At 36.8% G+C, this 12,929-nt stretch overlaps 1 long non-coding RNA gene across 1 annotated transcript; it reads right to left on the bottom strand.

Annotated features, from left to right (window-relative positions):
• Nucleotides 1-372: 372 nt before the first annotated feature.
• On the bottom strand, nucleotides 373-2,373 carry LOC148933730 (uncharacterized). The gene is made up of 2 exons (XR_016130450.1): nucleotides 1,435-2,373; nucleotides 373-844 (listed from the first exon to the last, which is right to left on the bottom strand). It is a non-coding gene; the product is annotated as an uncharacterized LOC148933730 (long non-coding RNA).
• Between the last annotated feature and the right edge of the window lie 10,556 nt (nucleotides 2,374-12,929).

Here is a 12,929-nt window from a genome sequence, read left to right as displayed (position 1 = left end):
ATTATCAATATCATATACTCTCCCTCCGTCCGTGAAATTTTGTCCCATTTTTCTATTTTTGTTTGTCCCACAAAATTTATCTCATTTCACTTTTTATCATTTTTAGTAGTGGATCTCATATTCCACTAACACATTTTTACACACATTTTATTATAAAACTAATATATAAAAGTATGATTCACATTCCACTATTTTTTTTAATTCACTTTTCATTACATTTTTTAAAATCCATGCCGGATCAAAGTGGGACAATATTTGAAGGACAAAGGGAGTATTATGTTACGTCAAATTTTCATAAATATTTCAGTCACAACTGGTCTTGTATATCACAATAGTTGGGTCTAATATCAGAAACTGTTCATACAGAATAACTAGGGGATTTGGATCAATGATAAAATGAAACGTTTGACATCATTTTTTCCAATAATATTCCAATATACAATAGTTGTTTAGGGACGGGCAATTGGGCAAGTGAGCCAGTCCCAGCCCAACTCAGGTCCGTTAAGGCTCATGTCTGAATGATTGGGCCAATCTGAGCTTTTATACTCCCTTCATCCCTTATAGGTCATGTTCGGTTGCCGTTATTCACCACGACATCGCCCGATAAACCATGTAATATGGCGCTCGGTTTGCAAGACTCGTTCTTGTTTCGGCCCGCAACTGAGTTCCTTATTTTCGAGGCCCGATACTAAATGCATGACTCTAGATCAGACCTCCCTCTTGCAACAAAAAATTGTCTTGGCAGAAGATAAATTTCTCCTCCATTTTTCTTTGCATTTGCTTCCACCTCTCTCTCTCCAAATCAACACAACTACTTGCATTTATCTCATGAATGAAGATGGCACTGCTTGTGGAATTGCCAAATAAAAGTAGAGAAAATCACAAATAGCGACTAAACAGAGAAAAGAAAAATTGGGAGATGATGTTAGTGTTGAAAAAAGGAAGATGGCCGCCCACATTGATTATAGGAGAGTTCGTAGAACATTGAATAACTGTAGAGTTCTTAGAACATTGAATAATTGTAGAGTTCTTAGTGTAGTATATTTCCAATACTTGATGTAATTTACAAGATTCTAATTTCCCTATAAATACTAGGGAAATTAGCATATCAAAAAACAAGAAACATACACAACAAAGAATACAATTTCTTTACCTTCTACTTCAATATGTCTATCCAATCTTCCTATATCTCTCTCGATTACCATCTTTAAGATGGTATCAGAGCAGGAAACTAACAAAAAACCTCCAATGGAGGTCAGCCACATACGCACTCTCGAGTTATTGATCGAGACAATCTCAAATCTAATTGATTTGTACATAACCAACACAAACCAAAGCCAAAATTTCTACACGCTTGCAGCAACAACACAGGCGAACAGCCAAAGGAGTACTGCCTCAAACATAAATCCAACCTACACTCAGAAGAAGACGTACGCTAGTGCCCTCATTGATGGCGGAGAAAGGATATGCGGTGATTTAGCACCGCTAGTGGTAGCAGCACCAGTCACCGAAGCCGGAGAGAACAAAGAGGAATGGATGGCTGCTGTAATTGGCAACCGGTCTGCAGCGCCACCGGTCACAGACAACAACGTCAGCGGCGGCGGCGGCAGACGCAGCAGCGGGGAAGCAGCGTCGGCAGCAACGGCTGCAGCTGCGTCGGTGGCGGAGGCTGTGCAGCGGGAAAGAATTAAGAAGCAGATGAGACACGAGATTCGGGCATGCGGGGAGGACCAAACAACCACCACCGGAACCAGTTTCAGCGCGGTGACGGACAGCGGTGATCCACCGCCTTCTTCTGGCGGTCACAAATTCAAAGAAATGGGAGAGACGGCGGAAATAATATTTGGGGGAACATTTGTGGGGTTTTCCAAAAAAATATTGAGAGAGGCTCCACCGACTTTCAAGAAGAGCCTAGAGAGATTAAATAAATAAAATCAATAGCTAGCCTACTCTAGAGAGTTCGATGGACATGAGATCAATTAGTGTTATGTATTATTATATTAGATAGCTAAGAATTCTCTAGATTGATAATGTCGGTTTATAACCGACTTAGCATGCCTATAAATAGGCATTAGTCTTGTAGCTATGTGTGTGTGAGTAAGTACACCAAGAGTGGAGTAGTAAGAGTGTACGTGTGCGTGTGTGAGTGCGAGGTGTGTTCTCGTAGAGCTAGAGGTGTGTCCTCGGGTGTCTTGTGAGGTGTGTCCTCCAAGAGTGTATTTTGGGATGTGTCCTCAAAAGTGTTGTAGTGTTTGTTAGAGTTTGTATACTAGAAATCACGTTTCGAGTGATTGAATACTGTAAAACTCTTATTTTATTTTCCAATAAATAAAACAGATTATTTTTGTCATAATGTTGTTATGTTTTACATTTAATGGATGTGAATGTATGTTTAAGTGTATAAGTTAACTTAACAAAGTCTATGTCTTTGTTTTAATAGACCGGTTGTGGGCGTCGTCCACTTTAAGGTAATACGGTCAGTTCTAAAACAAAGAAAAAGATGAATTTCACAACCTAGATGGAATTTGACTACCCATCGAGAAAGGTTGCAATGTCAGTCCGCATATTTCTAAGCCTTACTGAAATAAGATGACATTGGTGTGGTATAGCACTGAACGGATCTAACAGCGAGACTTGCCTTAGGCTATCTACTGAAAGGCGAGGTCTTGATAAATATTTGTTTCTTAATCAATGTAGGTTAGCATTGAGCATACGGTATTGATTATGCACTACTTTGACTTATCAAATGGTGCGGGTTTTTCGTAACCCAATGATCCTGATATATTGGGTAGTGGTGATCGATATCTAGCGGTGCTAGGATTGCTATTATATTGAATCGTGCGCGAGCTGAGTCTCGCTTGATAATGTCCTCAAGAGGAGCGCGAAACAAGGTTTTATTATTCGGAACCTAGCTAGTTGGAGTGTGATTACTCTATGAATAATAAATAAGCGTTTCATGCTAAGTCCACTCTTGGAATTAATAAGAAGTTAATTAATTAAGTCAATAGCAGACATTAATTAATTAATGGACATTTTAATCTTAAGCACGGGAAATGAAAGTTAAACGGAAACCCGGATTACTTGTAATTTCGGATTTGGATGGGGAGAGTTCAATATTACTTCTGTAGTGGCTGCTCGTAATATTCCAATTATAACTTATATTAAATTGTGGGTTCAATTTAATTAGTAAAAAGTAAATTGGATGAGCCCATATCCAAAACCTTCCATAGATCCCTGTCTGGGCCCAAAAGGAACTTAATATAAATAGGAGAATAAAGGAGACAATAAAAACACAATTTTATTTACTAAAATTTTCGAAAATTTCAGCTGTCACAAGCTGTAGGAATTTTCGAATTCCTCTCCTATTCCAAAAAGGATTTCTTCTGTCTTCTTTATTTAAGTCCTAGTATTCTAGTAAGATCAGCCCACACTGATATTGGGATACAGTTCGGGAACCAGAGAGAAAATTTGTGGTTTAGTACTCAAAGCATCACGTGGAGAAGAAGCTAGCCATCTTCAATTCTTTGGAGAATTAATTAGGTATTTTTCTGCTCCGTAGAAAAGCATGTTTTAGGTTTCAATATTCTTAAAGCATGATTGATTCAAGTTATGAGCATGATACATGTGATAATTACGCGAATAGCTTTTGTCTAAATAATCTGCTAAATAGATCTGATTATTATGTGATTAATTTATGCGCCCGCTTCCGCTGCCGGTTCCAACAGTGTTGTGTTGGTGTTGTGTACACCATCGTGTTGTGTATCGGTGTTTCGTACACCGTTGTCGGGTTTAATAAAATTCCGTTTGTGTGTCGATCCTGGAGTACCGCTGATACCCAACAAAAAAAACCCCACCACTTTGCAGAAAACCCCCCTAACTTATACCCACACCCATATTCGACCCCACCTCAAACATTTCTCACAAAATCACCCACAACAGATTTCGAAACTGCCAAAGCCACCCCACCAAATTCGAAAACTTCCATGTCCACCCCAATTGACCGAAAAATTATACAAAAAAACCCCAACTGTCCAAAATACCGAAATAACACCCCCAAGTTTCAAAAATTCTGAAAATAAACCCCAAAATTTTGAATTCCAGCCCTCTATTGCTTGTGCAAACACTTTCCAAGCCCTCGCATACTCATCTTCCTTAGCCATAGGACCTAAAGACCACCACTGGATTTTTGATTGTGGGGCAACCGATACCATGTCATTTGATGCATCGGACTTTCTATATATTTCCCGTTCCACAAAACAATTCGTCCAAACCGCCAGTGGGGATTTAGCACAAGTACAAGGGGCGGGCACTATCACTATCTCACCAACCCTTCAACTCTCCAACTGTCTTTATGTTCCGTCATTGTCCCACAAACTTTTGTCTGTTAGTCATGTCACAAGGATCTCAACTGCAAATTGCTAATGCAACCTCGTTTTTGCATGTTACAGGATATCAAGACGGGGCCGATAGTTGAGCGTGGCACTGAACGGCATGGCTTGTACTACGTGGATGAGATAGCCCAACAGAGTACTGCAATGCTAACTCACGGACTGACTGACAGACAGATTTGGCTCTTTCATCGCCGGTTAGGACACCCATCTATAGGATATCTTCGTCTTCTCTTTCCTGAGTTAGTTTCTTCTAAGCATGTTTTGAATTGTGAAACCTGTGTTTTGACAAAGAGCCATAAACATTTTTTCAAATTAAACTACACTTGAGAAAAATCTCATTTTGCTTTGGTTCACTCTGATGTGTGGGGTGTTAGAGTTTGTATACTAGAAATCACCTTTCGAGTGATTGAATACTGTTAAAACTCTTATTTTATTTTCCAAAGGAATAAACAGATTATTTTTGTCATAATGTTGTTATGTTTTACATTTAATGAATGTTTATTACATGTTTAAATGTACAAGTAACTTAACAAAGTCTAAGTCTTTGTTTTAGTAGATCGGTTGTGGGCGTCGTTCACTTTAAGGTAACATGGTCAGTTCTAAACAAAGAAAAAGAAGAATTTCACAACCTAGATAGGCTTAGACTACCTATCGTGAAAGGTTGCAATGTCAATCCGATTATTTCTAAGCCTTACTGAAATAAGATGATGTTGGTGTGGTATAGCACTGAATGGATCTAACAGCGAGACAGTCTTTATGCTATCTACTGAAAGACGAGGTCTTGCAAATTGTTATTTCTTAATCAATGTACGTTAGCATTGAGCATACGGTATTGATTATGCACTACTTTGACTTACCAAATGGTGCGGGTTTTTCGCAACCCAATAAGCCTGATATATTGGGTAGTGGTGATTAATATCTAGCGGTGCTAGGATTGCTATTATGTTGAATCGTGCGCGAGGTGAGTCTCGTTTGATAACATCCTCAAGAGAAGCTTGAAATAAGGTTTTATTATTCGGAACCTAGGTAGTTGGAGTTTAATTACTCTATGAATAATAAATGAGATTTTCTTGCTGAGTCCTCTCTTGGAATAAATAAGATATTAATTAATTGAGTTCATAGCAGACAATAATTAATTAATGGATGTTTCTATCTTAAGCGCGGGAAATAAATATCAAGTAATGGAAACCCGAAGTACTTATAATTTCGGATTTGGATGGGGAGTGCAATATTACTTCTGTAGTGGCTGCTCGTTATATTCCAATTATAAGCTTATATTAAATTGGGTTTAATTTAATTAGTAAAAAGCTAATTGGAGGAGCTCATATCCAAAGCCTTTCATAGATCCCTGTCTGGGCCCAATATGTGACTTATTATAAATAGGAGAATAAAGGAGACAGAAAATACACTTGTTTTTACTAGAAATTTTCGTCCCTCTCTCTTTCTAGTAAGAGGATGATTTTTTCTCTTCTTCGAGGGATTGGTTTTCCGTCTTCTTTATTTAAGTCCTAGTATACTGGTGAGATCAGCCCACCCTGATATCAGTGTACAGTCCGGGAACCAGACAGAAGATCCGTGGTTTTGTACTAAAGATCTTCACGTGGAGAAGGCGCTAGCTATCTTCGATTCTTTGGAGAATCATCAAGGTATAATGGCTAAACCGTAGAAAAACATGTTTTAGGTTTCAATTAATATAAAACATGTTTTATTTGAGTTATGAGCATGATACATGTGATAATTACGCGAATAGAATTTGTCTGAATAATCTGCTAAATAGATCATAATTATTATGTAATTGATTTATGTGAGCGCTTCCGCTGCCAGTTCCTTCATGGGGTCTTGCTCCGGTTGCTGGAGGACAAGGGTTTCGATATTTTTTTGTTAAATATTGATGATTTTTCTCGTATGACTTGGATTTATTTTTTGAAAACAAAATCATAAATTTTTAAGAAATTCACCGAGTTCTATCATCTTGTTCAAACCCAGTATAACTCCAAAATTCAAGTTCTTAGATCTGATAATGGGAGGGAATACGTGAATTCTAAGATGACATCTTTCTTCATTGAAAAAGGCCTTGTTCACCAAACTTCGTGTGCATATACACCGGAGCAAAATGGGGTAGCTGAGCGAAAAAATCGATATATCCTAGAAATTATCCGTGCCCTCCTCATTGAGTCAAACATCCCGAAATCTTTTTGGCCGGAAGCCATCGCCACTGCTGTCTATCTCCTAAACCGTCTACCCACAGGGACCCTTAACTTCAAAACCTCTCTTGACATCTTCTCTTCCCATAACTCGGTGCCATCATCCCTTCATCTCGACCCCAAAATTTTGGGCTGTACCGTGTTTGTCCACATTCCCAAACATAACCGTAATAAATTCTCACCTTGTGCAGTTAAATGTGTCTTCTTGGGTTATGGAAAAACCAGAAAGGTTATCGGTGTTATGACCCTTCAACAGATCGTATGTACACAACTATGAACTACGACTTTGTTGAAAGCGAATACTTCTATAGCCAATCTAGCGGTCAGAGGGAGAGTAGTGAGTTGGTGAACTCAAGTAGTGACACACTAAATTGGCTACCTCTTTGGGAGAAACCATTCAGGGGGAGGAAGAGAACAACCAAACCCAACAGCCCGACCAAATTCCTGTCACAAATGTCGACCCAACAACCATTCAGGGGGAGGAAGAGAACAACCAAACACAACAGATAGACCAAAATCATGTCACAAAAGTCGGTCCAACAGAGGAAGTTAGCAATACCACCGGGCAGTCAAATCTCCAAGAAAAAAACATGCCACTTCAGGACACTGCTAAGCTATCCGACCCGTCTTTAAATCCTGAGGTAAACACTTCTGATCCCAATATTGGTACCCTACCTGAAACCACTAACAATGACAGGGAAAACCAAATTGTTACAGAAGAGCCACCGACGGAACAAGAAACTGGGCAAGATAGATTGTCCTACAGAAGTACAAGGGGCATCCCTCCTCGAAGATATTCACCAAACTGGAAATGGCGGAAATCTAGATACTTCGTCGCAAATCTCAGTCAAGGGCACCTCACTGAAATGGCGAGGGCATTCGAAGCTTCACTTTATGAGGAAGAAGAGATTCCACAATCCTTCGAGATGGCAATGAAATACAAGCATTGGAGGGGGGCCATGAAGAAAGAGATTGATGCATTGATAAAAAATGAAACATGGGAGAAATGTACTCTACCCCTAGGAAAGAAACCAGTAGGATGTCGTTGGATCTTCACCATAAAAAGATGTGCAGATGGTTCAATCGAGAGATACAAGGCAAGATTGGTTGCTGAGGGATACACTCAGGTATATGGAGTAGACTATGAAGAAACTTTTTCACCTGGAGCAAAACTGAATACAGTGAGAGCTCTGCTTTCAGTAGCTGCATGTAAAGAATGGCCATTATACCAGTTCGATGTTACAAATGTCTTTCTTCACGGTGAACTGAAGAAGAATAAGGAAGTCTACATGGAGGTACCACCAGGGTTTTATGAAGAGTTTGGGAAAGGGAAAGTCTGCAAACTGAAGAAGACCCTTTATGGATTAAAGCAATCCCCCAGAGTTTGGTTTGGAAGATTTTGCCAGGCAATGTTCAAACATGGCTTCAAACAGAGCCATTCAGATCACACGCCATTTCTAAAGGAGAGGGATGGCAAAATGACATGTTTGATTATCTATGTTGACGACATGATCATAACTGGAGACGATGCAGAAAAGATCCAAAATCTAAAGGAAAATCTTTTTAAGATGAAGAACTTGGGAGCTTTGAAGTACTTCTTAGGAATTGAAGTGTTGAGATCCAAGCATGGAATATTTCTAAGGCGGAAGAAGTACTGCAAACCTGCTGAAACTCCAATGGTACCAAATCATGGGTTGAAGATTGTCGATGGAGCTAAACCTACAGATCGTGAGAGATACCAACGGTTGGTGGGAAAACTCATCTATCTTTCTCACACTAGGCTGGACATCACATATGCAGTTGGAGTCATCAGTCAATTCATGCATCAACCGCAAGAAGATCATATGGACGCGGCCATGAGGATTGTAAGATACTTAAAGGGGACAATAGGCTTTGGAGTTTTCTTAGAAAAAAAGGAAGACTTTGAGATTGATGGATACACTGATGCTGATTGGGCAAGCAATCCAGTTGAGAAAATCCACTGGAGGGTATTTTACCTTTGTTGGGGGTAACTTAGTCACTTGGAGGAGCAAGAAGCAGAAAGTCGCGGCGCTATCAAGTGCGGAAACCGAATTTCGAGGGATTAGGAGTGGCCTTATGGAGATACTTTAGCTTAGAAGATTGTTAACAGAAATTGGCTTTCCACCTAGGCGGAAAAGCCAACTTTTTTGTGACAACAAAGTGGCAATCTGCATTTCAGAAAATCCCGTACAACATGACAGAACGAAACATGTCGAAGTTGATCGTCACTTCATCAAAGAAAAACTCGAAAGCGGCATCATCGAATTTCCGTTCGTTCGATCTGAGGAACAACTCACAGACATATTGACCAAGGCGTTGTGTCCGAAAGTCTTCAAAGAATTACTAGGCAAGTTGAGTATCGGCGATACCGTTGCTCAACTTGATGGGGAGTGTTGGAAAAAGGAAGATGGTCACCCACATTGATTATAGGAGAGTTCCTAGAACATTGAATAATTGTAGAGTTCCTAGTGTAGTATGTTTCCAATACTTTATGTAATTTACAAGATTCCAATTTCCCTATAAATACTAGGGTAGCATATCAAAAAACAAGAAACATACACAACAAGAAATACAATTTCTTTACCTTCTACTTCAATATGTCTATCCAATCTTTCTATATCTCTCTCGATTACCATCTTTAAGAGTTAGAGTTCATGATTTTTGTGAATTTCTATGTTCACAAGTCCCAACAGAGAAGAAAATAAGCATGATAATAGAAAGATAAAGCAAATTGTATTCAAATTAGAGAGAAATAACACGTGGAAAGTGAAAGTGTCTTGCTGTCATTAAATTGATCAGCATCACTTCTCGATAAATTGGGATAGATGATGCAATATCAATGAGGTAATAAGGGTATTTTAGTAATTGAATCTCTGGGAATGGATCCCCTGCTGTGGCAAATAGCACAGCAGGAGCTGCAGTGTATAAAACGCAAGATTTAAAAGCATGAAACGCAGCTATTTAATTTGATATGAATATTATATTCTGTGTCTTCCCTTTATGTTACTGTTATTAAAAGCAAGACATTCATTTTCTTCAATTATGCACTCACCATAAATTACTTTTTAAAGTTATTTTAATTAGTATTAGTATCTTTCCTTTAATATAATTTCGGTAATTATTTATTTTAGTAGTGATTGTAATCAGAATTTATAAGTTCAGTTTTAATTCATAGAAAGAGAGTTTGTTTTTTTTATTGGATTTAATGAAATAACGAAAATGGCCCACGTATGAATTATGATTACTAAATGATTACCGAAAAATAACTTATAAAAATAATTAATCGTGAAACCAAAATTAAAGATGACAAAAATGAATGTTAACAATAACATAGAGGGAAGACAAAGAATATAATATTCATATCAAATTAAATAGCTGCGTTTCATGCTTTTAATCTTGCTTTTAAAACACTGCAGTCCCTGCTCTCTGCTATTTGCTTAAATCTTGCGTTTTAAACACGACAGTCCCTGCTATGCTATTTGTCATATTAGGGGATCCATTCTCTTGAATCTCCATGATTTAGTCATTACTTTATCCCATACTATATCTTGGTATAATTTTGTACAACCAACCGAACATCACCTTAGGAAATAATGATGTGGGACCCATTTTCTAAATAACAATATTTCAATCATATTTTCTTTCTATATCTCTTTTACGGCCCCGGATCCTCTGTTGTGGTATAACCACAGCACAACTTGCTGTGTAAATAAACGGTGCCGTTTTGTTTAATGTCCATTTTGTTCAATCTTTAATTCATTTCTTTCCTTGAACTATTACTAGAGCAAAACCCAACTTATTTCTGTCCATTTCTATTTTTAGAAAACCCTTTCTTACAAATATTTTGGTACTCCATATGTTAGTGTAAATGATAATTAATTCAAACTTTGAGGAAACAGTATGACATTTCTTTTTTCAATTTTGAAAATTTTCTTTTCTTTAAATTCTAAAATAGGCATAAAATTAATTAAATTTTAGCTTAAAATACTTATACTCCATTTGTTCCATAGTAGTCGAGACGTTTCTTTTCAGCACGGGATTTAGGAAAAATTGTGTTAAGTAGGTTAGGTAAAAGATAGAGAGATGAAGAGATAATAAAGTAAGAAAGAGTAAAGTGAAGTAAATGAGAAGAAATGTATTGACTTTTACTAAAAGAAGAAATGATTCCACTTGTATGGAACGTACCAAAATGACAAAATGACTCTATTACTATGGAATAGATGGAGTACTATTTTAATCATGATAGAGTAAATTCCTGCTTGAAAATTTTAAATTAAATTAATTTTAGTTTTATTTTAGTATTTAAATAAGAAAATTTGCAAAATAAAAAATACTAAATGGTAAGAGTGAATGAAAAATAAAACGCGTGTGTAGTGTTCTTAGCTTTTTTTTTTATCTACTTGTTTCATACTTTTCTTTTTTATGAGTAATAGTATTATCTAGTAGTAATAGTTAATTTCGAAGTTTAAATCAATTATATTATATTTTCATTAACATATACCAAAAGATTTGTAAAATGAGAGTTTTTTAAGAAACCTATTTTACAGAATTGAATTTGCTCCAGCAGTTCAAATAAAGAAAAGAATTTTAAGAAAAAGCAGAAGAATATCACATAAAACGGCACCATAAACGCTTCTACTATTATAGAACAGATGGAGTAGAAGTTTTTTAATCTAAACTTTTAATTAATTTTATGCCTATTTTAGAATTAAAATAAAAGAAAATTTGCAAAATTAAAAAAGAAATGGCATACTGTTTCCTCAGAGTTTGAATTAATTACTCCCTCCGTCTCGCTTTAGCAGTCCCATTGACTTTTCTGCCCTCTTTTTGTAAAAATGATAAAAAATAGTTAAAGTGGAGAAATGATAAAGTAAGAGAGACAATAATGTAGATAAGACTCTTCTCAATATTATTCTCTCTTTTAATTTATCATTTCTCATCTTTAACTATTTTTTTTATCATTTTTATAAAAAGATGACAGAAAAATCAATGGGACTACTAAAGTGGGACGGAGGGAGTATTATTTACACTAACATATGGAGTACCAAAATATTTGTAAGAAAGGATTTAATTAAAATAGAATGGACAGAAATAAGTTGGGTTTGCTCTAGTAATAGTTCAAGGAAATAAATGAATTAAAAATTGAACGAAATGGACATCACACAAAACGGCACCGTTTATTTACATAGCAGGCTGTGATGTGGTCATACCAGTAGAGGATCTGGGTCCCTCTTTTACTTCCCCAATTATGTATTAAAATCCATATCCATTTCGAAAGTTTATATTTATGATAGATAAATGGAGTATATATTTAGGCCCAATCCAACCAAAAATAAGCCTAATTGGGTTGAGTTTGATTTTAAATTGTTTCCATATAACTTTATAAAACCGAAATCAACTCAAAAGAGATTAATGGAGCTAATTACTGCCTTGTCCAACATAACATGAGTCTCATTTTATTCCATCCACTAATAAAATTTTATTTTATATTTACTATAAATGGTAAATAGACACTAAAACTACAAAACTAAGTACCTCTCTGTCTCATAATAGATCTCACACTTTTCTTTTTAGTTTGTCACACAAAAGATGTCATATTTCATTTTTTGGAAAAAGCTATCTCTTACACTAATATAAATATACTACTCCTTCGGTCCCATAATAGGCATAATTGGAGAATGACATGAGATTTTATGAGATATTGTTTTGTGTGTTAGATGGAGAAAGAAAATAGTACTATATCTATATCAATGTGAAATGAAACTTTTTCCAAAAAAATGAAATATAACATCTTTTGTGGGACAAACTAAAAAGGAAAGTGTGACATCTATTATGAGACGGAGTGAGCACTATTTTCTCTCTCCACCTAACACAAAATAATTTCCTAAAATCTCGTGTCATTCTCCAAGTATGCTATCTATTATGGGACGGAAGGAGTAAATATTAAAATGCGACCCACGTTCCACTAATTTTTTCTATTCACATTTTCCAAAAACTAATACTCCTAATCGCAGACATAGGGAGTTCTTAGTTGGGCTGATCATGGGCTGGCGCTGGCCAGGCTTCTAATGGCCTTGGGCACAGGTTGATGCTGATCCTGTGTTTACAAGAAGACCCCATAAAACCCAACATGACTAATGAGCCCAGTCCAAACCCATGTCTCAAGACTGGCCCACTTGACAAGTCTAGTAGCGGGACCAATATAATTTCTAGGTGTAGCACGGCTAAACCAATCTAATCAGCAAATATAAAGCTAGACACAAGAAGACAATCACTTGACACAAGAAAATTAGGCGAAATTAGTGGTTAACCA

Source organism: Salvia hispanica, chromosome 1 (assembly GCF_029641045.1).
Source record: "Salvia hispanica isolate PSC_SH4W2 chromosome 1, Shi_PSC_v1, whole genome shotgun sequence".
NCBI lineage: Eukaryota > Viridiplantae > Streptophyta > Magnoliopsida > Lamiales > Lamiaceae > Salvia > Salvia hispanica.
This window is presented reverse-complemented; position numbering and strand designations above follow the sequence as displayed.